This window comes from Excalfactoria chinensis, chromosome Z (assembly GCF_039878825.1).
Source record: "Excalfactoria chinensis isolate bCotChi1 chromosome Z, bCotChi1.hap2, whole genome shotgun sequence".
Lineage (NCBI taxonomy): Eukaryota > Metazoa > Chordata > Aves > Galliformes > Phasianidae > Excalfactoria > Excalfactoria chinensis.
Window position 1 is genome coordinate 21,052,634 of NC_092857.1, and position 27,185 is coordinate 21,079,818.

The 27,185-nt window shown below is 41.8% G+C and overlaps 1 long non-coding RNA gene across 3 annotated transcripts in view; it reads right to left on the reverse strand.

The window, feature by feature from the left end:
* Nucleotides 1-27,185, reverse strand: part of LOC140264022 (uncharacterized) — a 106,258-nt gene that overhangs the window by 60,878 nt on the left and 18,195 nt on the right. For 2 of the 3 annotated variants that reach the window (XR_011905985.1, XR_011905987.1), the window contains exons 3-4: nucleotides 8,250-8,292; nucleotides 6,401-6,513 (exon numbers count right to left, since the gene is read on the reverse strand). This is a non-coding gene — a long non-coding RNA (uncharacterized lncRNA). Of the gene's footprint in view, nucleotides 1-6,330; nucleotides 6,514-8,249; nucleotides 8,293-27,185 lie in introns of those variants that run through there. The other variant, XR_011905986.1, reaches the window with a different exon arrangement.

Sequence of the window (27,185 nt, forward strand, 5' to 3'; positions counted from 1 at the left end):
CAAGAGAACATTTAAAAATTAAGATTTCAAATAAGGAATCTCTGTAAGAAGGTATTTTTATGTGCCGAAGACACTCAAATGTCATTCTGGTGGTTGTCACTGCACACGAGGTGGGCTGGCAGCTCTTTCAGCACACTCTTTTTAACAGTGCTGATTTCTCCTGGGTGAGGGTCACATTATTGTTCCTCACACCATGTGCAGGGGAAGACAGCACAAGAAAATTCTGCATTATAATTCCTGGGCCAACTGAAATCTGAAATGCTGACAGCTGATCAATAGTAACAGTAAAGCCCAACGCAGAGTGATAATTAGAACATAAATAGTAATTTTGGTCATGATCGGCAGTCATGTGTTCGGACACTGGATTAGAGGAAAATTACAGGCTTCTGCCCACTGCCCATTGGACAGCCATACTGAGCAGAGACACACTTTGCATCGTTACAGCATCCCAGACAGACTCATAGTAGGCCATTCTCATCCAGGGAAAAGATGTTCTTTGTGCCAACGGGGCTTTCCATATTTGACATTTCAGAGCATGTAGTATCAGACAGCTCAGGGCAGAGGGTGGGAAGTTTACCAGCAGTGTCTGGAAGAGTTTAGACAGATGTTGCTTTCCACTGCATTTCTGAAAGTTTTGACACATCAAACTTGTGCAGAATGTTATCTCCAGAACACTGACCGGGACTGTATCTGTGGGTAATTTAGCTTCAAATAGATAAAAGATTACAGCAAAGAGAAAAAACTGGATGACCCCATGTTTATGGTGGTCAACAGACCAGACAGAGTGGGTGTAGTGCAATAGACATCATAAGAAGCTCTCCAGTAGTGAGGAAAGTCCTAGAGCAGTTCAGAGGCAAATGTTGCAGAGAGCCCCATATGGTGGTAACAGAAATAACTTATCTGCCTCATCCCAGGGGAGGGAGACAAGCTTGGTGAACTCCTGCAGGTCTTCTCAGGCTTGCAGACCATCACATTAATAGAAAGACCATACGATATTAAAATCATACCACGTTAGTATTTGCACGCATCTCTTTGAAGTCAGATCTGGAACAGAAATCTATTTCAGATAAGATTCCCAGAATGCTGAGACTTTACTTCAACATGTCTCACTTGAAAGGACTCGAAGCACTTGAAAGGACCACGCTGTTCGTCAGTCTGCTAGAAACCTTCTTGCTATATGCTGAAATGTTCCCTTTCTCCTAGTCTCTGTGTAGTTCCTATGGCTCTCCCTCTGTGATATTCTGAGTTCACTCAGATTCCAGCTAGCTTGGAACCCCAGTGCAAGCAGCTTCACACCTCTTTATGGTATTAGCAGTACCTGGCAGAATATTTGGCCTGGACTCTGTATTCCCTTCCAACTTAATTTCACATCCCTGCTATGACCACTTTTTTTATGAGAAGACAAAGACTGTCAAAGGTGAGCATACTGTGATTCTACGATTATTAACATAAGTCAAATGACAAGTTTGGGGAAAGTACATGGCAAGAAATCGTTTTGTGTCAAAACATATCAGTGATTTGACTTTATAAGCACCTGGGGCTGGAAGGAATGCTGTGTCCTACCGTAAGACTTAAGTAAGGGAGAAAATAAGTTTAAAACAAGTATTTTCATAGAAAGACTAGAACAGTGCTGCAGGAATTCCCAGAAAGGTCACAACCAGAATAGGGCATGACAGTCCTGCTGAATTTCTCACATACATTTCAGTTTCCTTGAAAGGTTGAAATGATTCTTGACCAGATATTTATTAAAGAAAGGTTTTGTGTTGTTGTTTTAGTTGTTTTAATTGACACAGGTTTTTTGTTTTTTGTTTTGTTTTGTTTTTTTTTTTTTCTTCCTGGTGCTAATGAAACCCTCTTCATGATTAATTAAGTATCCTGATATTTGAAGTTCACTGATGCTGTGGTATTATATAGATAGCACAGAAAATTACCACTTCAGGACAGATGGTGCAGTGGTGTTGATGAGTAACAATTAAGCCCAATCATTAAGGGCTCTTCTGCTCTCTGAAGACATACACTAAAGACATGTACATAGACTTTTTAGATAACCTTTCACATGCATAGAGGAATTAATGAAAGGCGTTGTAGCTGAATAATGACTTTTGGTTCTCTTTCATAAGTGTTAAACAACTTTTTTATAGCTGAGCATCTTTACACTACAGTTACAGAGTATTTGTAATCACTGAAGGCTATAAATTTGAGGGCCATATGCATTATACGTGACCATGAAGTTTCTAATTTTGACCAGCTAGATTAATCAAATATTTAAAACTTTGTATCAAAGGAACTCCACAAAGTTATTCCCAGCTCCATTCTCCAGTGGGGGAAATGTGTTGTTATTTCAGCAGAGTATAAATCTGGTAATCTGAAAAGTGAGGATGATTTGAAATAGTAAGGATGATTTATTAAACAAGATAAACAAGGACATTTTGTATTTCTTCTTTAGAAGAAGAAGAGAATAATGACTCAAATATGCTATTGTACTGATAGCAGCAATTCATTGCAGATTTGAAATACAATAAAACCCACTGGACTCCTAGAATAATGAGAAGCACCTCTGTACCAGGTGGAAGCTTGCTGCTCATAGGTCTGACCTCAGCACGGTAGAAATACAGGTCTTCATATACCTTCTTTAACTCACCTCACAGAGTCTGTCCTTAAATCAAATATGGAGCCCCATTTCTGGCCTGTGATAAGGTTCCCTCCACAGACTGAATGTTGTGCCCATCCGGAGTCCTCCACAGCAGAGGCTTTGTGGAAGCACTGAGGAGTCGAGGTAGTCACCTGCTGCGACAACTGCAAGTGATGCTGAGAGCAATGGAGCTGACCCAAGCCCCAAGAGGGTATTTACAGCCCTTTGCTTTCACCAGGATGTGCAAAAAGGCAGGTGAATGAGGCAGCCAAGTCCTGGCCTTATCATTTGTATCCAGAACACACAGAGATAAGAGTCACTGAGCTTGGATATGGGTAGGCCTGAAATTTGGCCCCAGCACAGGGGCCGAGCACTGGAGTCACAGACTCCAAAAAAGATGCAGCCAGACAAGCCAAATATTGCAGCAATGAAGACTGCATTGGCAGAATGTTGAACAGTTGCACCTGAACAAATTTACACCATAAAACAGGGCCTGTTTGCAGCCTGAGTCAAATGGCAGAGAGCAGAGCGCTGCCCACAGGCACCTGCAGAGCACTGGGAGGAAGAGCAGGACCCATCAGACCAGGATGCCTCAGGGCAGCCATCCAGCTCTGAAGAGAATGTCAGGTTGGACTGCAGGTTCTCTACAAGTAGTGCATTTAATGAAAGAGGCAGGTTTGAAGTTGAAGCCCCAAGCCACTGTGTTCTGGTAACAGGACGAAATACTGCGGGACAAAATACTGCTGGAGAAAGCTGTGTGAATACAAAACTGGGTGAAATATTTGTCCCGATATTTGCAGATAGTAGCAGAGTCGCAGTTGCTTCAAAGATTATAGTGACAATTCATCACCAATTTTTTGATGAGTGTCTGTAGCCTATGACAGGGTCGTGTTAACCCGTTGCCCTCTTCTCCCAAGATAAAAGCACATATGATACCAAAGGGGGAAGAAAGCATATGTTAAATAGCTAACTTGTGCCTAGCTATTATCCTCCTCCTTCCTACATAATAATCTCCTCTTCTCTATTTATATTCACATCTATATTTAATGCTCACTGAAGACTACAGACTTGTGTTTGATGTTCAGCTGAAGACATGATTCATCACAATCCTCATTTTTAGTAATGGAAAAAGGCTGTGGTAGAAAAAAAACAGATGAGACTGCTTTTCATCTTGGTAGCCATGTAACCTTTTCGTGAACTTGGAAAGTCATACAAAGAATGGCAGCCTCAGCCTATCGTGGATGATTCACAAAGTTCTCTGAATGCTGCATGATCTCCCCTAGCAGTATCTGATCTCTCCTTCTTTAAAGAATGCTTGTTGAAAACAGACAGTAAATCACCCATTCCTTGACCTACTATTTCTGTTGTTGTTTTTCACATGAGATGTAAAAGACGTTCTATTTATTATAAAAAGTTTTGGGGTTGGTTTTTAGTTTTTGTTTGTTTTTTGTTTTTTGTTTTTTTTAACAGATGTTATCTGTAGACCTAAGAATGAAAACAAGGGGCATAGGTCAATTATTAACTTGTTTTTCATGCTCAGCCCTGCAGTCAGAGCCACCAGTGTTATGATTCCCAACCAGCTGGTAGGGGAGCAGCGTGGCAATCCCTGCAAGGCTACCAAAAACAACCCTCCAAGAAACACCTACTGCAGAGGCACTGTGTGCAAATAACCTCTAGCATAGATCCACAGTACAAAATAATCCAGTAGTCTTTCTTGTGAGAATAACTGGAGCACCAGCCCATTTTTTGTCATGGGATACATGTGTTCAGATTCTCCTGTACATTCTTGCATCTGATACCATGGAGGACTCGATGTTCCCAGGGTTAAAAGTACTCCTATGCACAGAAGCTAGTGGCTAGCTATTACTTAGTCACAACTTTATACATCTCTTTGCACAGAAAATGTATTTACCTCTGTCTTTTCCAAAATAGCTAATCTGCCCTAAAATAACTAATATCAGCCTGTAAGAGATCAGGCATAACTGGGTTAGACGACACTATAATTTAAAGATATAATTTAACACTAACTTTTAATGCCAAAAAGAAAGATTGAAATTCCTCTGAAATATGTGAATTCATTAAACTGATGTTGTTTTCATCTTTCAGAATGTGTTTCTTTCAGAAGTAAGAAGTAGTACAAATGACCTCCAAATTCAGAGTTGTTCTTAGGGCTATTACTATTTCATTTTAACTAAAAAGCTCCGTGCATTTCTAAGTGAAAGACAAAAAAGCTTCCTTCACCTCTCTTTGTTCCTGCCTTCCCCAGTGAGATTCAGTCACAGGGAATTGCTTATGGACAGTAACAATCTCAGGACCTCTTTCCAAGCAGCGTGCCATTCCCACTTTTCCTCTCTGCCTCCCAGCAGCCTAAGCTCTCCCCATCCCTTTGTACTGTTGTTTGCATGCCTGGCTGGTAGGTCAGGAATGTGGCACCTGGGCAAGCAGCTGTGAGGCTCCAAAGGGAACTGTCCATGCAGAATGGCCCTGAAATAGCTGTGCTAGGAGCCAAGGAGGCCACATGAAGGCAACTGCCAGTTCTCCCTTCCACCAGCGTTGCCACCACAGTTCCACATGAAGGACAACCTGGCCCACACACCTCAAAAGACCTTCCCCTGGACTCAGGAAGAGACTGAAAACAGAAGGGCAGGGAACAGGTGCTGCTGTTTTTCTGCTATCCCCAACCCTCCCTACGTCCCTATTAAAAAGCAGTGATTGAAACCGATTTACCTCCTTGTTATTTGTGCATTACAATTGTTTGTAAATGCCATTTTTTTCTTTAGTTACCCTTTTCTACATATACATGAGAATGATAAAGAACAATCCAACATTGCAATTGAATTACAAAAGCATTGCACATGGCTGTTCTATTAACTTCATAGCAGTGATGTGTTATAAAATGCAAAGTGCAGAAAAAGGGGTAATAATTTGTTTATAAATATGTTAATTAGGTAGAGCAAATGCCATACTGCCTGAGAAAAGAAAATCAGTGATTGCAAAGTATGCCTTCTAGCATGGATTTCACAGGGCAAAATGTAGTTAATAAAACTACCTTTATGCTTTGTATTACAGCTTTTTAGCATAAATAGCTAATAACCAATTTACATTAATGGTATTGGCACAAACGTAAATTAGGGTCTTTTTGTTTGTATTGCTGAAGTGCAATTCTATTGCAAGACAATTGTATTTGGCCATTTCATTAACTGGAGAGATCTAAGAAAGAGATACAGTCCCAGGGCCTGCCCAAGGAATATTAATATGGCAAAGAAATCACACCACACACCTGTGGTGTGTGCAAGCTGGGGCCTCAAACTAACATGGCCTGTCTTCTGCCACCCATACAGGCACACACCACAGTTTCAAGAGGCTGGTGGTGTCCCACATTGGGCTAAAAACTCTTGTGCAGCGTTTTGCAATTTCAGTTGCATTTTTTATTTGAATCACAAGCACCAAGGTATTGTGCTACCACTCCACTAAAGAAAAGGAAAAAACAAAAAAGCTGGAGATGCATAAGCCAAATCTGGAGTCATTCACTGGAAAGAGGGTGGCTAACTTTGGGCCAGCACTGCCTTACTGGCACAGGCCACACCATAGTACCAACGTCAGTAGTGGAAAGGTGACGAGGTGCGGTGAGGACAGAAATGAGGTTGTCTTCTCCCTGACATGGCCACATTAAAGAGTCCAGCTCTGCCCCGTTAACCTGCAGGCTTGCATTCCTGAACTGATTTAGAGCCCCTTCCTCTTCACTGTGGTGGAACCTTACTCCTATACCTGAAAGAGGGGCTGTATATCTTCTCAGGTGTAGGTATCGATGTGGAACCTTGCAGGGGATTTACACCACAACTTCTCTGCATTCCCGAGATAATAGCTTTCCTGCTTGACACCTAGAAAAAGAGACCACTGCAACAAAATGATTTTCTTTTGAGTTAGGTGGCAGGTGCAGAAAGTGGCCTTTACAGCCCTCTAAATCAGTGTTTCCTTTAGCCAAAGATCAAATGTAAATGTTGGCAAATTACTGGCAGCGCACATGAAAGCCACACAATCTCATCTGCTGTAGCAATAGAGGTTTTCCATTTCAGGCCTCATTCATCTGGGACCTTTCATATTCACAGGGTCTTTCTTTAGTCATGCTATGTAAGCACCTACTGTATATACTGAAAGCCAATTTTCCCATACACTTGTGTGCTGCTGGAGGGACAATAAATCATGAATCTATTTCCAATTTCATTACCCTTTATATGATATTGATACAATAGCATCCTTTCCCTATATCTACTTGTTTCCAAGATAAAGACTAGGAGAAAAGCATCTTCTCTATGTACAAATCAGCAGTTAGCTGTTTTGTTTTTTCTTGCACCAGTACAGAACAAGATAGACAATTTCTCCAGCGAGATTTTGGGAAAGGAACACATGTATTGGTTCTCTGTTATTTCACTTCATGGCATGGAATAAACCAAGCTGAATTTTGCTACCATTGACACCGGTAGAACATCTACAGAAATCTGGAAAGAATAAAATTTGCCCCTTTGAAGATGACTGGTCACTTTAAGAAAATCACGATCTGAACATACTTATATGCATATTCATCCGTCACAACTCCCCCTCATTCTCAACGAGCACTATCATTTTAGCAGATCAATAGAATCTGAGCAGATCTCTGCCTTATATTTATCCTGCTTTGCTACAAACCAAGAATAATTTCATTAAGGTTCATCAAATTCTATTGGGGCAACACCAGAGCAAATAAATTCGGAATCTGGCTTCATGACTTCTGCAGTCTCTGTCCACTAACAGCATGGAGTATAGTGAACTAAGTAAATGTGGTAGGCAAGATACTGCATACACAATATTAAAGGTAGTTAAAAACATCAAGATAAGTGTTGTGAACAGCCAGGACCTAAAAGCAGCAGAAGAGGAAATTCACTTCTCTTCAGATCTATCACCTGGAGACAGAGACCATCATACTAGATCAGTGCTTCAAGCTGATTCTGGCTTGGTAATTACTTACAGTAGTTACTGTCTGGTTGCAATTAGGTGGATAAAGTAAAAGACTTCATAGTTTCACTTCCATTCCTAAGCAACTGTACCAAAGCTCCAGTTGGCTTATGTGGCTCTCATGCATATTGTGAGCCATACAAACACCAAATTGAGGTAATTATGATTCATGTTAAACTTATACAGTCCAATTCAAATCCCATTATCTAAATACAAAGATTCCCAGGGGGTTCTGTGAGGTTTGGATCAGATCTACAATGATAAATGCCAAGTTTGTAGGGCCAAAATGAGCTGACTACACCACTGTAATTTCAGCATAACTCTATTAAAGTCAGTGGGGCTATTCTGATTTATGAGAGCTGAACAGAGTGAATTTAACCATTAGTGATCTGTACAAGAATACAGCAAGCTTCCCATTCTATAGCAGCTCTAAATTTTTTGTTGTTGTTGTTCCAAAAAAAGCCCTAATAATTTTTTTTTCTTTCAGCTGTAGCTGTTACATGTTCTCTTGATGGTTTAATGAGCTCATTATATCTTCTAGTAAAAATATTTCTTATGATCTACCATGGGACAGGAAAGCTCTTAGTACAATGTAGCCTTTGAGTCAAACAGGGATCTTACTCACACTTCAGTAGTGTTCTATTCTCACTTGACTTCAGTGATGTTGCCTGAGAGGAAACAAGAAAAGGATTTGGTCAATTATGTATGTAAAATTTTTACAGAACTTGCTTGAAAGTGACAGAAGCTACCATTAATGAAGGCTAATAGGAAGGTTCTGAGGTACAGGAATAACATTTTACGATTTCACAGTAAAGGCAAGGATGGGTATACTAGAAATGAGTGATCACAAGAGCCACAACCCAGTATGTCACGGCACACTTAGCAGTATGGCTACTGATACTCTCACACGCCAGTATTCCTATATGAACAACATTACAAGGCTTTATTCTGCTTCTGTGGTGTCAGTTCATGTTTAAAAAGAGGGTAACACCTGCTAATTGGAAGCACCTAAGATGTTAAAATGCTAGGTAAAACAGTGCTTGTGCTGGAGAGGCAGCTTGGGTAATAGTGAGCTGCTCAATGCTTCCCTGCTCTCAGTGCCCACCTCCCAGCAGCAAGAGGAAGGAGAGGCAACAGCAGACCATCTGTGGCAGGGGTGCTGAGCCTGATGGTTTTTCTGTCACTGAGAACAGCACTGTTCCCACAAAAAAGGACAACACATCCAGCCAGCCTTCCCAGAAAAGCACTACTAACAGATGAGGTTTGGAAAAGTTAGGTTGCTGAGTCTATGCCTCCTATGGGCCGTCTGAAGCTTTGAATGCCACTTCTTAGGAAAAGAAGTGCATATTCTATAAAACTACCTTAATCTACATTCCTTTTTAAAAAGGTGTTAAAAAAAAGTACCAAGGCACAGATTTAATAGCTCAGATTTAGTCGGTCAGAATCAAGGGCAGGTACAGAGTAGCTATTAAAAAAGATCAATCAGCATGCACATCAAACCCGGCGGAGGTGGGTGAAATGATATATGGTGTAGTTCACACTGCCACATTTGCCCACAGTCACTGCATTTTCAGCACTATATCCTAACGTAACTGCTTTTTAAAAGTGCTCTAGAAGAGGGAAGTGTGAGAGGAGCTATATAAAACTAAATTTTGCTCTGTTCTATTTAAAAGTTAAAGGCATCAGTAAAAGAGAATAAATATCACTCCTTTCTTTATGCAGATGGGAAAATCCATCACAACATGATTGATAAGCCTAATTCCTGAGGCAGTCTTTGGTGTGCCACTCTGCACATTCTCCAGCATGTTTGCTGGTCCCCAAGCCTCCCTGTGGAGCAGGAAGCCTGCCATGCTGTTTAGTGCAGGGAGCTGCAGTGTGTACTCCAATGCTCCTGCCCCCATGGGCAGCCCCAGCCTCCCCCAGGTGCAGGGCAGGGTCCTTATCTGCCCACCTGAGCTGGGTTGTTTGAGGACCCGTGTGTCCTTTCACCCAGCAGAAGGCACAGGAGTGTTGGAGCAAGAGGGCAGTTCTTGATTGTAAGTTTCAAAACACTGCTGCTCTGCTATGTTGGGTGCCTGAGTATGTCACTTCACAGATGCCTTTTCTATGAGACAGAAGCTCTGTTCTCCTTACAAGCCCAGAGGGAGGATAAGAACAAACAAATTGTTTGTGTGGAGATTTCCACAATGAAAACACGCAATACCAGCCAGGGCAGGGGGAAATACTGAGTGGCACTTAATATTGCATGTCACTGACACAGCCAAGCACACCTCAGTAAGGGGACAGAGCAGGAGCTGAACAAGAGGGAGAAGCTCCCTGATGCCATCTTCATCTCTGGGTGTCACCTTCATTCACCTCTGGACAGGGATTCCCTTTTCATTTTCAGCTCTTCTCATCAGGAGGGCTTTTGGAGGGTCTTCCTGATTGATGGACGACAGGCTGATGGATGGATGACTTGCTGCAGGCTTCATTAATATGTAAGTAGCAAAACATGTATAAAACATTGAAAAAGTGAGAGGAACAAAAAACAAATATAAAACAATTTTGACTTTTTTTTTTTTTTTTTTTTTTTTTGTGAAACTAACGTATCAGGCTGGTTCAGTGGCAGTGGCTGCAGTTCTTAGAGAGATCTCATGGTGTTCATCAGAGATTTCCAGATGAAATTTTACTCTTTTTGTAGTTCATCCTTGAAAATAGCTATTCACAAATTTATATACTGCCAAAAAGGCATGACATGACTAAGAGGGGACAATGAAGTGAGGTATATTTCTGTCTGGTAAGATAGAGATTATGAAAAACTTCCCCCCACACACTCAACTTGCAGAAAGCAAAGGTAACTAGGAGAAGGAAGATCTGTTGGATTGGCTGCTGTTGGGTGAAGGGTATGTGCTCAGGGCCACTCATCAGGGATGGAGTGGGCCAGGCTGCCACATACATCTTTCATATGCATCGCATCTTCATAGCTGAGCCTTACAGGCAAACTTGTCCTCTCATCCAAGGGGTGTTCCAGAAAATGTTGGTAAGCTCCTGAAGCCAGCTCTGGTCATCAGAAAATTGCAGCCACTCAAATCAGTGACCACTTCTGCTACTTACTGGTAAGAAGGAGTGAACAGTATCATTTTTGTTCAAGGAGATGGTGGAAGAGCAGCCAGCAGATATGATGCAGTGCACAGAAAATGTGTTACATCTGTCTGCAAAGGCTCTAGTCAAAATGCACCAAAGCTCTTCTAGCTGCTTGCTGCTTCCACCCACATTTCCTCATGAGGAAATACATGGTGAAAATGTAGACTTCCTTCCATAGAATAGCTCTGTTTAAAAGCACAGATCCCAAAGACAAAATTGTTCACACACTTCCAGCTGGCAGCCCAAGTGCTTTGCCAGATCACATCAGGCCAATAAGGTGAATGCATTCACGTGTTATCAGTCTGTTCATAAGACTGTCCCTCGTCTCCACTAAGTGTCTCTTTACAAAGCACTGCAGGAAAAAATGGTATAATTGTTAGCACATGAATTTCAGAATTAGGATTTCCTGGACTTCAATAGCTCTGTGATCTTCAGCAAATCACTTAATTCTTTCCCAGCAATTCTTCATTCTTTAGAAAATGTAAGGAAAAAGATGTTTCCCCTTTCATGGCTGGTTGTGAGGATAAACGCAGCTCACATGCTGAAGTGTTGAGATACTGTGATAATGTATGTGTCATAAAAAGGAAGTATCTTATGAATACATAAAATAAGACAGAAAACAGGTTAGACTTCAAGAAACAGCATATGTCAGTCTGGCAATGTACAGTCATTCTTTTCTACAGATTTCTCCTTTTCTGCCATTAAGGACTAAAACTATGGTTTACTAGCATTCATTCACTTGTCATCAAAGCAACAGTTGTAAGTCAACAGTATAAAAAGCTTCACGCAAGATCTTAAATGTGCACTAGAAATTAATGGTAAAGTCTCCGTGGTGTAGACTGTTACATAGAGGCCAAGGAGCATGGTACATGTTTGCAACAGAACTGACTTTATGTCATGACCCTGAAGAAATCTCCAAGTCAGAAAGGTGCTTTTGTTGTGGAAAATAGGACTACCCTGAGTTCATCTTCTTACCATGAAGGACGAGTCCAAAATGCCCTAGTTTTGGAGAAAGGTTTTAAGCTTGATTTGAAAGACAAACAATGCTGAAAGTCCACAGCATTCTAGGCAGACTGAAAGATCCTCCAGTAAAATCAGTAGTCTGTCAAAAGCAACCTCAGGTTGCTTGAACCTTGGACATTTGTGTCCAAAAATTCCCTCTGGGTTTGGTTCATTACTTATTTACCCAGGTAATGCCGAGCTCCTACCATGCTCTAAGTATTCTGGCCAGTGCAGAATCTCTTTCTATGACCAGAGTCAGAATTTGACCTAAACAGAGCAAATCTGTATCATGAGAAACAAGAAATGGAATAACACAGTGAAGAAAACACTATTTTTACTGTGCATGATCAGACATGAATACCCACATTCAGATGGTTCTTGCAGCTCGATCAGGGCACAGACTAAACTTCTCTAAATACATTACCTCCATGTTATACACTGACATAAAGCAACATTCTTGCTTGTCTTCTCACTAGTAGATCCACCCAAGCTAGAAGAAAGTAACAGCAAAGTAACACCTCAGGAAAAAAAAGAGTTTTCTTCTGATTCTCCGCTCATAGCAAGACAAAGAGTGACATTCTCTTGGGAAACGTGTATTTGCATCAATTGCTTTCTTAAAAATTAGAAACACTTAAAAATAATGTAGCATAATGGAGGCCACTCTTCCTGTTTCCCTTAGGCTTATATCATTGTGAAGCTATGAGCCAGGGGGAAGAATTCTGCCCTATGTAAGAAGGCCATGTCTCCTGCCCTCATGTCTAGCATTTCTATAAAACATAGTTTTGAGTACCTTTATACGTTTTTCTCAGAACAAAAGCTGAAAAATGAAAGCATATGAGTCCTGTCCCTCATTCACGTGATAGCCTGCTTAGCAGCCTGCTTAGCCTTTCTGGAATTTTTAAGAGAACCTTTCAAGAAGGTTCATGTCTACTTTCACTGTCTCTTTAGCATGCACAACTATCAGGAACCCTGACTCAGTAAGACTAACTATTTCTCTCTGAAGATGTTGTTCTAGACAAGCATTCTGATGTCCTTGTTTGTGTTTGTGACTGAAAGTGTAATGTCCCTTGCTGACAGTGTAAATCATTAAAGTTTAACCATCAAAACTGTTTTCTCCTCGTAGTAATCTTTGGCTGAACAAGTCAGTCTGACAACTCAGGAAGTCTGAGGTTTTTACAGCCTGCTTGTACACATTCACACAAAGTGGACAGCGGTGAGTGAGATTTTTACTTCAAGATCACATCCTTCATAGAGCAACATGGACAAATTCAAGCATCTCTCCTTTTTCTCCAGATGTTTGTTCTACTATGGGACCAGTGGGATGTCATCCAAATTGATCCCCATGACAAAACTTCACCATGACTCCTCTGGACATCTACAGTGACTACTGGGGTGTTGTCCCCCCATCAACATTTGAACTAATGATGACAATTTGGTCCTTCAAGAAGGTCAGGCATTTGGGTCTGTGATCTTGACAGTCTGAAATGCTGAATCTCTCTGTTCAGGAAGTCCAAGGGCACAAACGTGTACATCTGCTAGAACTGTAATAATATTTACAGTTAATAGGCTGCATTAATGTATAAAAGTTAAATTACAGTACACTTTCTTTGCCTTTCCTCTGAATAGTCAGCTACATTTGTGCTTGTATGGACAAAAGAGATTTTGAATTAATTAATGTGGTTATTAGGTCATGATCCTTTAAGCAACTGAGAAGGAAAGCTGATTTTGGTTTCAGTCCTAAGCACACTGACATCAGGGGTAAACTTGGAGCTCAATGCAGTGGAATCATACAACTGACATTAAAACTAATAGGAGCTACAAGAAAAACAAAATGACGTTCTATTAATTGGACAAGAAATTAAATACAGATTGCAACTTATTCAAAGAGTTCAAAGTCAATTACTTTTTCCACTGAAATCAATGAGAAGGACTTTCCTTCTCAGTTCATCCGACTTGCTGTCCACTGAGAAGAGTGACTTTATCTGGGATCATTATCACCTCTTGCTTTACAAAGTCACTGAGTTTTGTTCTTTCTTTGTCTGATTGATGATTGGTCTTATAAATACAACATTCTTTCTCCTTTTCTTTTTAAAAGCTACTTCCAGTAACTGAATTTTGAATAATGATTGGACTTAAAGCATTGCAAATGTCACAACAAAGAACCATAGTAGATGGATGAAACATCCAATGCACCCATCCTCTTCCTCAAAAAGCTGTCAAAAAAGAACAGCAACTAGGGAGAGATCTACGGAGTCACTCTGACTGGGATTAACCTCTACCCAGTGACCTCTCTATAAATACTTAGTCTTGGTCTTCATCTATTACAGTTTGGTCAAGGCAGGTATCTCTTGGATGGGCCTGTTATTTCTCCATTGGTAGTGGCAACACTTACTTACAAAAGCATTGAGTCACTTTTAAAGCCACTGCAGAAGATAACTCTGTCTCACTAAATAGACATATTTGAGGGATGTTAGACTGATTTCTACATTCCTTTCATTCAAAGGTGTCATATCTGCCTGCTTCTATGTACTGATGTACTGGTAAACTTGTTTCAGTGGATCATGTGTTAGCACTGTCATTTCGTTGGAAGGTAAGGAGGCCCAAGAGAGTTGGCTGACATTCAAGCACCACTTCATCCAAGCTCAAGAACAGTGCATCTCTAAGAATAGGAAGTCAGAAAAAGTGGCAGGAGACCTGCATGAATGATTAAGGAGCTTGTAGAAAAACTCAGATGGAAGAAGGAAGTCTACAGAGCATGGAAAAGTAGTCTAGCCATTGCAAAGAATATAGGAACATTGTTACGGCATGCGGAGATGTGACAAGGATGGCTAAGGCCACTGGAATTACATATAGTGACAGAGGTGAAGGACAAGAAAGGCTTCCTTAAGTATGTCAATAATAAAAGGAAGACTAGGGAAAGTGAGACCCGCTGCTGAATGATATGTATGCCCTTATAAGGACCACATTCTCAGTAATAGTTGAAAAGCCATGGCAATCATGTGAAGTCCCTGGTGAGCAGATAAAAGGCAACATCGCACCCATTTTTAAGAAAGGGAAAAAGGATGAGCCCAGGAACTACTGACTTGTCAGTCTTACCTCTGTGCCAGGAAAGATAATGGACCAGATCCTCTTGGAAGCTAAGCTAAGGCACATGGAAGATGGGGAGGTAATAAAGGAGAATTAGCATGGCTTCTCCAAGGGCAAATCCTGCTCGACCAACTTAGTGACCTATTATGATGGTGTCATTGCATCAATGGACAAGGGAAGATCCACTGATGTTTGCAGTGCAGTGGGGACATGTATGCCAGCAGGCCACCCCAGCAAAGGCAACAGTTTTCCGAGAGTACCTCTGTTCTCTGCTGGGTAAGGAAGAGCAGGGGAAATTCCAATTTCTCACCCTTCGGTGTTTCAGTTCTTCCCAAAGTAAAAGTTATTCCAAAAAAAAAGCTAATGTAAGCACAGCTCTGTGACTCAAACCACACATTTTAAGCATACTGGGGTGCTCAATGCTCCTGGGCATATAGGGATAGGGCAGCCAAGGATGCCAGGTTCAGATTCAGCAGCCCGGAGATGAGCCAGATAACTCAGCTTAACGGAATGGGAGAATTTGAAGTATGACTAAGGTTCATTAAGAGAAATAAATATTGTTTTTAAATGCTACCTATAAGTACTATATATATGTGCATGTATGTACAAATACATATTTATACTATATGTAGGGGTTGCTATCACTTACCTAAACTATTATTTGTATTTATTAAGGACTGTTCTCATGATGAATTTGATAAACTCAAATTACAGATTCAGGTTTAAGTGAAAATACAAATCAGAATCTTCACAGAAAGTATTGTTTGGTCTAGGAGAGAAGGAGACATACAGACCTCTGTTTTGGAGAGAGAACAAAGACTGTGAAACTCCCCAGAGGAATGACGATAGGTTTATCACAGCTACCGAGGCTCTGTAAGTAACAACAGTGTCCACCACTCAAACAAACTCAAACAAGCCACCATAAAACGCTTTCTGATGACTGATGCTGTGATAAGAGGCAGTGTGTCATTCAGCAAACATACACACAGGATGCACTCTGAGTGCTGATACTGGTGTTTTTCTTCACTAGCTCAACTGTACCATGCACCATGCCCAACCCTATCCAGTTCCCCCACACTCTGCCAGAAGCCATCAGCTTCTCAGGGCGGGCTCAACACAACATCTTTTCAAGACATCAAAGACAGCAAATTTTTATCCCCCAGATGAAATGCAGCCTTCCCAACAAAGACCTTGTTGTGCCATGGCAAAGATGATGGCCATGTGTTTGTAGGGTCCTGCTCCCCTTCTTCACAGGTAGGAAGTGCCTCTTCATTGAGGGAACAGAGGCCTGTGCCCTACTGGCAAAAATATGCCAAGCAGGGATGAAGGGCCACCATGGCAATAGCACTTTGTTATGATTATATTGTCTGTGGAAAACAGTGTTTTCAAACAACAATGATGATCATTATATTGGTTGTAGGCCCTTAATTACAGTGTTTTTGGCACCATGTAGATATTCAGGACAGCCATAGTGGCTCAAACTCTGTTTTGGGATAGTAGAGACATGAGTTCAGCCCAGCCACAAACTTCCTGGAGATAAATTGCTCAATCTGTTTGGTGACTCATTCCCTGTCTATGAAAACAGAGCCAGTATCTCAAAAGGATGTCAGGAGAATGAAATACACTAGTGATCGTGATTCTCTCACCTACATCAGTCGTAAAGGCAAGGAAAGCTCTCGGAGCTCCCACTCTCCTCATTCAATCAGTAAACAGCCCAAAACTTACTCCCGCTCCCAAAAGTTCTGAGCATTTAGTCCTGATCATATCTTGACAGAGATTTTATATGGCCTTATATAGCCAAGTTCTTAAAGATAGACTCTGAGATTACTAGAGTGAGTTATAATGTTATAAAAAATCCAATGCATTTCATTGCTTCTCGCATTTCGTAAATAAAAAATTTTAAACCAGATTTGTTTTTCTTGAAGTATGAATTTACTTGACAAATTCATGTTGTTTGGGTCCACTCAGGATATACTTCCACATGTACCAAGAGGATAAAGAGGGCAGAACATGAAGCCTATCTATACCATCAGCATGAAAAGAATAAATATTATGGTCTATGCAAGCAGTCAGAAAATGTACTTTTCCTCTTATTTTTAGTCTCTAAGTACTCATTTGAAACAATAAATATCCCACCTTCTGCCTCTGGAAGAATCACTGCCTTTTGTAAGACATAAACCAGATGCCCTCTTCATATGGAGAACTCATACAGATTATTTTAAAACAGATTCATACATATTAATATGAGTTATTACCTCTATAATCATCCAGAATCACATTTGCGTACAAATTTCTTTCACTATATATATTATTAGCAAATAGAGGAGTTTAAATTATGAAAAAAGAACAACTGGACCCCAACATGCTTCTCAGTGGCTGCTGCCTCGCTGGATTTTTACATAGAACCATTACAGCAAAATTACATGTCATGCTTAATATATAATGGACAGTGTATCTCAACAGTGCAACCAAGAGAATGAGTAGTCAGAAGCAGGAAAAGGCAAGGACAGCCTTCCCACCATGCTGGTAGAGAAACAGCAATGGGATATATCTAAGCCAATAACAAAAGCTTGTCATAACAACCTTAATCTGTGAGTGTATTTACTGTTCACTGTGCATTTTTGTTACCATTTGCTGTGAAGGTATTTTGTCCACATATTTAGCAGAGGGCTGGAGGTAGTGGCTGTTGGGTTTTTACCGAAGGGCTCTTGTGCCTGGCTGTGGTCACACCTGTAAACATACCTGCAGGCACTATAGGTTTGTGAGATGGAAAAAGAGATGATGAGGTGACAGGCTGGAGGCAATGGTGACTGAGGACCAACCCCAGTGCCATCCCTGCTGTGAAGGAGAGCAATCCTTGGAGCAGTGGGGCTGGGCTGTCCTCTCAGGGGACACAAGAAGCATCCCTATTCTCACTGCCCCATAAGCATCCCTTTCTGTTCAATGGGTCACTTGGCTCTGCTGGCCGAGCTGCTGGCAGTCACCACCCCTGTCTATCACCATTTCTTCCCCGTGCTGGGGATTGTGCTCTGCATTCCCCAGCAGTGCTGTTAATCCTCCCCAGACTGCTAGCTGGAGCCCAAGCCAGGTTTGAAAAGGTTACAACCCCATGCGAGTTTTTCAGAATCCTGCCATCTATCCCTTCTATCATCCCTAGCGTAAACAGTGTTGAGTCCCATGGCCAGGTGCAGCCCACGCCTCCCCCAGCCACACACAGAGAGCCAGAGCCCACCTCACAGCCTAGTTCTGATGCGATGGGAGCAGCTGCATGCCTTCTGTATTCTTTTTTCTTTTTCTTTCTTTCTTTTTTTTTTTTTTTAATTTTATTTTTATTTTTATTTAAACCTGGTGGTAACCTTGGCAAAGAAAAAAAGAAAAAAAGAAAAAAGGAATTAAAAAAAAAAAAAAGAAAGAAAAAAAATTTAATCATAAGAGAGCCCTCTGCTGGTAAATTAATTTCTGTCTGGAGAAGAAATTACAAAATTTGGCTTGTGTTAGGTTTCTTTTCTACCCTGTCAGCAGATGTATAAGGTTATAGAAAATAGTGTTGTTTCATAACTGCATTAAAGGAGCAAGGACATCTGAAAATCCATGTGCTGGGAAGACAATGGTGAATGAGGTCCCTGGGTTAGGGAAATCAAGTTAGGACAGTTTGCTGCTGATGTCCTAGGGCAGATTTAACTATTGAATTAAAGCCCCCTGACGTTAGAGGTGACACTACAACGCAAGCAGGCATAAGATATTGCCTGGTGTGTGCAAAAATAGGTAGGCTGGGAGCAGGGCAGAGGACAAGCTGCAATTCCCTGTACACAGACACACTGATTTCCTGGGCATGCTGCATATGCAGTGAATATCAAGCCCTTATCCTAGTCACAAATCTGTCCCGCTGTTTGTGCCACCCATGCTGTTACCCAGCATGGGGTATGAATATTGCTCTCTCTGCTCTCTGCATTTCAGCCATACTACAATAGATGTACTGATGTATCAATTTGGTGAGTTCAGTATTATTACCTTTTAAAATGCATTTAGGGTTGGAATAAGCCTGAGCATGAGCAGACAGCCGGGTAGGTGTAGGATGGCAGTGGCTTTTGGCTAGAAAGTCATCAGTGCTCTTTCCCTTTGCAAACGGGCAGATATGCAGTCCCAGCCCAGGAAAGTCATCATCCCTCTTTCTGTACACAGCTTTATCATAACCTTCCTTGGGATTCTGCCTTCATTATTCATTTTGCCACCCAAGTGCAAACAGGTGCAAGTCCAGAGATGTCATGATGCATAAGACCCAGGCTCCTAGAAGCAAGGAGGGCTGGAGTAAACTCTTTGCCCTTCTGCCATCCCAGCTTTTCCACCCAGCTACTCCATGGAGTTGTCACCACATCCTTAGGGCAAGGGCTGCCTCCCTGTGCCATGCATACACTGAGACTTACACAGCAGGGCTTCAGTCATGGCCTGAGCCGCCATGCACAGCAGGTTTTATTTGTATCCAATGAGGTGGAGCACCAAGGAGGCACGGGGGCCCACAGTTACAAGCACCCAACAGGAAGAGTGTCCCACTAGGTCTTTCCCTCAGCTCTGCCACCACTGTGGGCACTGTGGTGGGTAGCTCCAGATTTTCTGTCCCTGGCCATGGCACATCCCTCCCAGCCCTTGAGGAGGGAGAAATTCCTCAAGGCCATGGTACTTCCAGTATTTACAAGTTGCATCAACCCCCAGCACCATGTGTGAAGGTATTGATCTAAAAGCCACGTGACAATGCACAGAGAAATATTACATTAATGATACATAGCATGGGGAAATATACACAGGAGATGTACTGGTTTGCTGCATTTCAAACGTGATTATCTAAGGAAAAAATGCACCCCTGATCACTTGGCAGGAAGTCAAGTATACTCTGTGCTTTGCAGATTCCCTGAAAAGCCTGACAGTAAAAAGCAGAGGGTTGCTACCTTTGGATTGAACTGCATGGATGCTTTTTTCTTGCTCGGACCTGCTTTTTATGTTCATCTATTGAATTTTAAAACAGCCAATTTGGAAAGGGAGACTTAATAAACTGATCTCCTCTCTGCAACACTGGTTTCATATTTTTCATCTTTTTCCTAATATAATCAATAGTAAGGGAAAGATTGAGCTGTAAGTAAAATTGCTCACGTGGGCAGTCAATGGTGAACACTGAAAGGATGTTTTAAACACTCTTAATAACAATTAACATCTCCAACTAGTGTGTTGCAACCATCAGCAGGGCCAGGATTAATGCACTGTCAGTGGGAACCACTTCCCTCAGAATATTCACTGCTGCAAGGCCACAGAAAACACCAAATCCCAACTACAAACTGCACAAACTAAGATCTGAGATCTTTTTTCCCTTGCACCTCCACTGGAAGTTATTGGGCTTATTTTCTGAACGTAATGTGTTAGTCACTGGCTTGTTTCAGCCAGCCAGCTTGTTCCAAGCCCCCCACTACTCTGGATAATTATGAATTAAGCACAGATGAGAGCAAGATTCTCAGTAATGTCATTGAAAATTCTTTAATATTATAAGCGGATATTAGGAAGGATGGCTGATAATAAGGTCATACCCTTACTCAGCACCTCCTTCAAAGATGAGAAATCAAACCTCTAAGTGAGTCTGGTGAGACACCCAGGATCAGAGCTGTAACACAGTGTCACGGGCACAGGTAAATCTAGGTAACACTCGCCTTGTAGTATCTCTAAAAACACCTAACAGATGCAGTATTCCTCTCACTTTCTCACTCTGCTTTCTACTTGTTCCATGAAACTAAAAGCTCACCTCTATGTGAGCTCTGTTCCATAATTTACTCACCAGTTTCTAGTTTAAAACACACCAGATTCCAGCTATAAACTGCTTCAAATATCCTGAGAACTTCTGCAAAGCACAATACAAATTTGAAAAGTTCAAGCCTGGTGCTAATGCAATAAAAGAAGGCGAATATGATTCCAGATATACAGTTGGTGTAATGCCTTTAGGAACTGCTCCATCAGTTTGATTTAGAAAATGATTGTATTATGTTAAAACAACTAAATTGGATAAGAGGGAGAGGGATTTGTTGACGTAAATCTTGTCTCTGGGTTCCAAACCCCTCTGAGTAAATGCAAATAAGAAAATATATACAGAGAGAAATGCCAATTTCCCCCAAGGAGGTCTTTTTTCAAGGAAGTAAAAGTCCATATTGGAAATCAATCCAGTTGTTTATAAAGCAAGAAACCTCTGTTGGAAGTCAGCGGGAAGGAACGTTGGAAGCAAACCATCAAATAACAGAGAACAAAGGAAAAATATACCCAAACTATATATCCCAGGCTTATTGTTTCCAGATAATGGTTCCCATTCTGACCTCACCTGGTATCAATCAGGAATAACTCGATGTGTGTCAGCTCAACATTAGCAGCTCTGAGTAAACAAAAAAATAGAAGGAAAACCAGGAGCTAGGCCAGCCGCTTCAGTAAGGTTCACCATGAACAACCAGCATAGCCAAGAAGTAAGGAAGGGGCAATGTTAGGCATCAGAAAATATTTTATGTTGATTTGATATCGGCAGCTTCATACTGTAGAAATGACAGGGAAAATTATTGATACATATGTCTGTGCAATGCTAAATAGCTGCCAAGAAGTAAAAAGAAACAAAGCCAAGATGACACTGTTACACATCTCTGTACAAAATTATATCCCTGCAGTCATCACTGTTCCTTCATCTACTAGGCCATCATGAAAACATTTCCTAGGTGGTGAATAAACTTGTTAACATTGTTCAGAGCTTTGATCACTGAGCAGTGGCACAAGGCCAGTTGTGTACTGCCCCTCTGCCCCCTTGCAGACTTGCAGCCCTTTATACAGACACAGCCGGTAGTGGTGATGCTCCTCTACTCGTGGCAGTGGTAGTGAAGGCTCCAGAGCAGACAGAAGTAGGTGCCTCCAAAGGACCTCGTGCAATGTCAGACTGTACACTGTCTTTGGGGAAGGGTGTACATGTTGAGGGCTGCCAGCCTGGTGGTGCCTGGATTCAGCCTTGGCTTACCTCTATTTTGAGCCAAGTCATCACACAGTCAAATGCGAATAATGTAAACCCCAACAGGCAACACGGCTGCAAAGTTTATTTTGGACACAGGCTGACAAGAACGGAAAACCCTGTGCTTTATCTCCTTCTGCATGGAGTGCAAACACAAGGGCATCATGCCCTTGCTGCAGAGCCTCAGGATCTTGGTGGTGACAAGGACTTGCCCTAAGTCAGCAAAGGAGCAAGCTGGCTGCTCTGCTCACCCCACCATCATGGATTCATAGCCCCTTTTAGCAACCTTCCCCTTGAGCAGTGACCACTGCCACCTCTTTGGGAAGGCTGTCACCTCTGTGGCAGAATCAGGAACAGCAAGAGTGTCTTTCCCTTTTCTTTAACTGGCATACAGCTCAGTCTGTGGTAAGGAATGAGAGGGCTCTGGTCCTATGAGGAAGTGGGTGAAGCTGAGAGCGAGCTTTTCCAGTCACCAAACTGTTAATGGATTGGATATGGCAGAGGAAGCCTTTTGGTTTCAACCAGGAGGTCCAAGTTCTGTGTGGCTACAGCCTCCGGGCCCAGGAGAGGACCAAAGTTTCCTCACAGTCAGGACAGTGCGAAGAAAGGGCTAATCGCTGTTCTCCTGGAAGACAGGCACCAATTGCTTTGTCTCTGACAGAGCTGTAAACACCAGCCTGAACACTCTGTCAGGATTTACCAGAAGCACGAAAATGACTGTGTGACAAAAACACCCAGAGCCCTGTTTTGATCTCTAGGAGAGCAAGGTCCCTGTGAACACAAACAGAGGCCTTGAGGCAACCCTGGGCTGCACCTGTCCAGCACCAGGAGCTCTGTGTGTGGGAATGCATGGAGGACTGTGGAGGGCTGATGTAATTATAAGATTTGATAGGTTTGAGGAGTGTTCTGTTGGAAACTGTACATGAACTGCTGCAGATTTTAATGGGGGGTTTCTCCCCCTCTCATTTCCCTAATGGAGGAAGGGTCTTACTCACAGATATTCTTACATTGCAAGCTCATATTTTTTGACTCTTTCCTGAGGACTGGTAGAATGTTATTAGCAGAAGACAACTTAGACTTCTATTACCCTGTCTAATAGCACAAGGAGCCTGGGTACAAACTGTAAACACAGAGCAGCAGCAAAGTGCTCTAGCAGTCTCACTGGGTACCTTTCAGAATTCCCCGCAGAGAGACATCACATTCTGCTGCCTCGCCAAAAAGGCCCATCACTCAAAACATGGCAATTCATTTTTAATCACAGGGGAGGAAGGTGGTTGAACTGACAACACACAAATATCCTGGTGCACATATTCACCCCAATACAAGCTTAGCCCCTACTCATTCTCAAACTTTCCCCTACTCCTGCCCAGTACCACTCCAGCGTGGCAGACCATGCCTGCAGTGTCCAGAACCAAAAATGCCAGGGAGATGCCTGTGGGATGTAGATCCGTTTCTTCTGCTTCTAAATACCTGGGGCAACTATACACTGCCATGACACTCCTGGAAAAAAACGAAAAATTGCATTCATCTAGAAAGCCTCAGGTCACGGAGAGGGGTTTTCATCCTGAAATGTTCCCTTGCTCCCTCTGCTGGAAGTAAGAGACATTGTGGCACCGCGTACAGCCCGCTTTCAGCCCAGGTAGTGATTTCTTTTCCCAAGGTCGCCTACAAAAAATATAGAAAAAGGAACAAAACGTCCTGACTCCAGATCTTATGGCCATTGTCTCCCTCTTGCTTTTGCCAATTTTATACCGTCCTGCTTGCAGTGACATTCATGCTCTACAGCACCAGTCTCCTCCAAAACAAAAATCGATAGAAGTAAACACTAATTTAAAAACAAAGCAAATGAACTTTTCAGTAACTCTAACAATTATTCAGAAAGGGCAGAAGCACTCCAGACACCAATGCCATGCTAGGTTTCTGGAGCAGTAAGCATTGTGTCCAGAGTGTTCTGCTTCCCCTTGCTGCTACTGCTATGAAAAAAATGAATGCTTAAATCGCACCTCGCTCAAGAACGTATCAAAATCTATCATTCTGAACCAGCCCAGAGAAAACAGGGGGAGTAAAATGACTATATCTACCAGATTCATTTATGTATCAGGCAGACATATACTGCTGGATAAATATACCATATGAAAATCCCTGGGAGAAGAGCAATGACCAAAAGAGTGGCTTATCTGCATGATATTTGGTTAACAGATAAGGAGATAAACAAACAGAGATTTCTCTTTGGCAATCTGTTCTATTTCCTCCATAGGATGTTTTAAAATGAAAGCAAAAAAACCTATTTTTAGATTCTGAGAGTTCTTGCCAATGACCCTTTCCCCCATTCTGGGTGACTGCCACCCAGTGAAGGTTTGGGGAAGGGGATCATGACAACTGGGAGCACTGGCACCATCCAGCCCTGTGGCTACTGTGAGCAGCACCATGGCCACCATGAGGACATCCCAGGGGACCTCAGACACCAGATGCAGTAGGCAATATTCACATCCCCTTGGAATTAATAGCAGAAGTCCTGCAGAGTTCAGTCAGGTCAAGGCATAACCAGAGCTCTCAGTTTTTCAGAAGAGCTCACCCTGCTCCGCCTGCTGCCCCAGTCTCCAGGTAAGCCTGGGCAATGACGATTTACCACAAGGAGAAGAAGACTCTGCTGCTGGTGGTCAGGGGTGATGGAGTCAACACTGAAGGAGAACCCACATGAAGCAGACCAGAAGCCAGCAATGGCAGAAGGGTAATTCAGCTCTTCTTTGGAAAAGAACAAAAAAAAAAAAAAATCCCTATTATATGCACTAAAGTGTGTATAATTTACACCTGTTTTTGCCTGGTTGGTTGGTGGATTTTGTTTTTGTGGATTGTTTTTGTTTTGTTTTTGTTTTTTTTCTAGAAGTCTGACCACAGGGAATGTAAATGAAGAAAACCAGAAAAATTAATTCTCTTTTGGAAAAAAAGAATCATGTCATCCCAAAAACATCACCATCCCATTAAAGATGTATTTCTCTTTTATAGCTGAAGAAAATCCTGCCTGGAAGTGAACTATTTAGTAGTTCATATTATGTTCTTTGCATTAAGCTGGTGAAACAGAACTTCTCCAGGGAGACTCGCACAGATATTTCAGGAGTTTCTTTTTTCCTCCCATTTTATTTTCATTTTCTGTGTGCAAAACCTAATGTCTTGTTTTCCTCTTTTCCCAGAGAGAGAAAACGATCCTGATTCAGAGCAGCATTGAAATACAAGGCTCTGCCAGATGTTACATAAACAATGATGTAATGCCAAAGTATTTCATTACACATGCAGCTCTGTTCTTCAGCTCAGAATTGATTTATTACATTTTGTCAATCCCATTTTATGTACCCACATCATTTTTACATCATTTTTCTTCATGACATTGTTACATTCTCACAGAAGCGCATAGAGATAACATGATAACAGTGCAGGCAATGAAGTTAGCATTTTACAAATAATGTTACTAATAAATAAGTATACCAGTGAGGGGGAAATGGTCTGTCTGAGACAGTGAAAAGCAAATTTACCTTTGAATAATCTGATGGGGGGAAGAGGCCACAGTTCCAACAAGAAAACCGAGGTTGTATCCTCTTGAAGCATCTTCTGCCTTCACGCAGAACAGTGAGAAAGTGCCTCTGTTGCCTGTTTTCAGTTTAATCTCACATTCTCTTTGTTTTCCTAATGTGTTCTGTGTGCTGCCAGCTAGATCTGATACACCAGCTCCTTGGTCAGAAAGATTCATCATCGAGTGCAAGAAGATCAGCACTTAAAATCTGCTTTGACCCTGAAATTATCAATCCTTAGGATATATTAGCCTTTTTTTTTGTTGTTTTTCTGATCTTCCACCAAGATTTCTTAGAAAAAGCACACACAGCAACATCGCTTGATACAAAGAGAAAAGGAATTCCAGAAACAATAAGATGAAAAGATGTAAAGGTTGTGCCAAAATAATGTAGCAGGATACTTAAAAGATGTAGTCCTACAGGAATATGGTTAAAGAAAATAACCCATCTGATGAGCTGGATGCCAAAAATCCTGTTAGACGACTGAGGCAGAGAAGATACCTTTCCTAGCAGGCAGCCATTAAACTGCATAATGCAAAATGATGCAGTGAGAAGCTGCAGTTGGTAATAATTTGAAATGTCCTCATCCCAAGGAGCACAGGGCCAAATAATGCTTTTGCTATGTCACTAAAAAATAAAATAAAGCTGCCATTTTAAATGCCATGTCCCTCTCTGACACATAAAAGGCATATTTCTCTTTTAAGCAGTCTCTGCAGGACAGTATTCCTTGGTGGTTAAGGTGTCAGAATAAGTATAAGCTTAATTCTTAGTAATTTCAATGGTGAAGCACATGCTCAGACATTTGGCTAAAGCAAAGCTTCCTTCTCCTTTTCTTTGTGATATGCTTGGGCCCCATTCCAAAGCCCATTCAAAATTGTCTGAGGCCACCCACTGACTGCACTGTATCTTGGATTTCAACGCAGAGTACGCAGGCTACCCAAAAACATCAATGTTTTGCAGAGGAAATTCTATACATGCAAATAGTTGAGTGTTCCCAGGATCTGGATGTCAAAAGTAAGCTGTTAAGAAGGGAAATTTTGCTTCCTGCTCCAGGACACCTCTCAGTAGATATCTGGTCCACAGCATACTCTTATTGTCTGAAGTGAGTGTACAGATAAGCTGGGGTTTATTTTGAGTCCCCGCATGTGTTTCAGACTATACCTAACTAGCACTGTAGTTGTGCTAGCAGGCTGGAACTCGTTTCTGTCCTTCAGCTGATGAGAATCAACTTTCCACTGAAGGTAAGCAGAAAGTAGAGGTGGAAAAACTTTAATATACCAAAACGTTTCCATCTTCAGTTAACATTAGATCTTGCCAAGCAGAATCTTTTTAGAAAAAAGATTATTGTTTATTCACAAAACACAGACTCAGAACAGCCACAGTACCGCTGTTAGTTCAGAAGAGGAGTATGTGGGCAAAGGCAGGCCCAGAAAAGAGAAAGGACTTGCCAAGGCCATGCAGAAAAGGCCAGAAACAAAGCCAGGTCTCCCAAAACTCCTAGCTACTACAGTGAAACGCCAACAGAGAGCGGAGCTTATCTCTTTGGAGTAACTTCAAGAAAACGCACATGAATAATCTTGGATGTTCAGTCTCTTGGACAGAATGCACCTCCAGGTGCTCAACAGCTGGTCCCTCAGCTGCAGGTGAGGCATCAACAGACCAGATAGAAGGCACATCTCTGGCAAGGGCATGAAGAGCCCACAGACTCTCTCACCTGAGTTCAGGTCCAGTGAAGGTGGCCTAAATATGACACACTCCCTTCTCA